The sequence below is a fragment of the Ovis aries genome, chromosome 11 (genome assembly GCF_016772045.2).
Source record: "Ovis aries strain OAR_USU_Benz2616 breed Rambouillet chromosome 11, ARS-UI_Ramb_v3.0, whole genome shotgun sequence".
NCBI classification, from domain to species: Eukaryota; Metazoa; Chordata; class Mammalia; order Artiodactyla; family Bovidae; genus Ovis; species Ovis aries.
In genome coordinates, this window is record NC_056064.1 from 8,555,979 (window position 1) to 8,558,078 (window position 2,100).

Consider the following 2,100-nt stretch of genomic DNA (forward strand, 5'->3'; position numbering starts at 1 on the left):
GTAGACTCTTAGGCATGGATAATCACTCAAGTTCAAAAGCGGTAAATCCGTAACGGTGGTATTTCAGGCTTTCAGATGGGCAAATGGATGTAGGAGACGTTTTAGGGAAGAGAGATGTCTCATCACACTATGTGGCGGTGTGTTTGCCACGATAGCTCTCTAGCACAGAACTCCCACATGGATATCATATGCTTGCAGGTATACAGTATAAACAATACCAACAAAACTCGCAGAATAAAAAGCAAACACATATAACAAGCAGGTGGACTTTTGGAGCATGCAACCTTTTTTAGGGAAAAAATTATGAAGGCATTTTCAGTGTTGCGTTTCATTGCAAGGCATCCTCTTGAAGCTGGGAGAGCGGCATCCGGAAACACGAGTTTGTCATGGAAACGCTGACAGGGCTTCAGCAGAAGGATGCTCACAGGTGCAGCCTGGAATGGCACAGTCCTTCGTGGCTTGTTTACAAGCCTGCACACTGAATGAATTCTCTGTTCCTCTTGGCCACTGGAAAGTCAGCTGGTCTTTGGGGATCTGGGGGCTTCTCACCAGAAAAGTGGTTGTGTCTCTCTTGGTGGTCATTTTCAGACATCCAGAGAGGGAAACAGAAGGGGTCTTAGATCAGTTTCACATCTGGGAGAAGGGTTCCTGGAGGGAGTAGAGAAAGAAAGGAGGGAGGGAAGGAGGAGAGGGAACCGTACTGATTCCAAGTGTTCAGCACTTCTAGAAGCTTACACCATAGTCTTCATGTCTTTAACACTATCAGCTGCAACCCAGTCGTAATAAAAGGTTACTTCCACATTACAGGGAAGGAAACAGGCGGGCAGCATCCAGAGTGGGAGCTGACACCTGCATCCCGGGGGAGACTAGGTGGCCGGGTGATGTAGAATTAGGAAGCTGATGACCCTGAACCCACCACTTGGGTTGATGCCAAAAGCTCTGGAGCAGAGAATACAGGCCTTCCCTCGTCAAGCAGAAAGGAAATTCCTCCAACCTTGGGCCTGTCAAGGGGTAGGTGACTGACCAGAGACGCTGCGCTGTGGGCACTGGGTTCCTGAAGGTACCGGCTCTCTATTCTTTTAGGCTGAAGTCCTGGCAGGAGCCACAGACTGCCATCAACTGCTTTAGGGAGCCAGTGGAAGAGGCCTGAGAGGCTGGGGTGGGGGTTGGGAAAGGACAAAGGTGGCTTCGGCCTGGGAGAAGTTCCCATTTGGTGGTGAAAACGTCATCTCTTAGGGGAATATGACCAGAGCTCTGCCCACGCATCCGAGGAGGGTAGAGGGAAGAAGGCACAGTCCATGCCTTCCAGGGGCTCACAGTCTGGAGAGAGAAGGCCTCCTAGCCCTCTCCTGTGCACCTGCCTGGCCTAAAGCAACCACCTACAGCCGTTTCGATCCGCGCTGCCTGCTCCCTGGGGGCCTGCACCCCTGGCCGGCCCGGTGGCTCTGCTAGGAGGCTGGTTTGCTGTTAGGGCTGCGCCCACCTTTCCTTCCTCGCCAGGGAAGCCTTGGGAGCTTGGGAGGTATTCCAGGGCTGGCTCTGACACGAATTCGCTGCTCGGTGCGCCAGGCGATCAGAGAGAGCTGAGTTCTCTCTCTTTTCCCTCGGAGGTGTTGATAGTAACAGCAGAGACGAGCTGCCAACTTGGCAGCGGAGCAGAGCGGCAGAGCGGCTGTGCACTGCGGCAGGAGGGGGCGGGGAGCGCGAGCCAGCGGAGGGCTGGGCCAGAGCGAGGGTTTGCTTATCCTGAGATCTAGAGGGTCCCCGCTCCAGGCTGGCGGCCAGCGCCTTGCACGAGGAGGGGGAGACTGCGGAGGAAGGTGGAGGCCCCAGGGGAGGGCTGGGCGCGGGTGTGCGAGGCTCCCAGGTCCGGGGACTGCCGGAGTGTGAGGGAGGGACTTTCTGGCTGGGCCTGAAGCCACCAACCAGCCTAGCCCCCAGAGGCAGGACAGAGATCCACCTTTGTTCCCGCTGTGGTTGAAGAGGTTTCCAAACAGGAATGGACTCGAGGTGGGGAGCTGGGGAGCTGGTACCCCTGCTGTCAATCAGACGGACCTGGGGCAAGTCACTGGACTTCTTTGAGCCTCAGGGATGAATATC

The 2,100-nt window shown here is 55.4% G+C and overlaps 1 long non-coding RNA gene across 1 annotated transcript; it reads right to left on the bottom strand.

Moving 5' to 3' along the window:
• Positions 1-263: 263 nt before the first annotated feature.
• Positions 264-1,664, bottom strand: LOC121820703 (uncharacterized). Its single transcript, XR_006061397.2, has 2 exons — positions 1,484-1,664; positions 264-648 (listed from the first exon to the last, which is right to left on the bottom strand). It is a non-coding gene; the product is annotated as an uncharacterized LOC121820703 (long non-coding RNA).
• Positions 1,665-2,100: the final 436 nt, after the last annotated feature.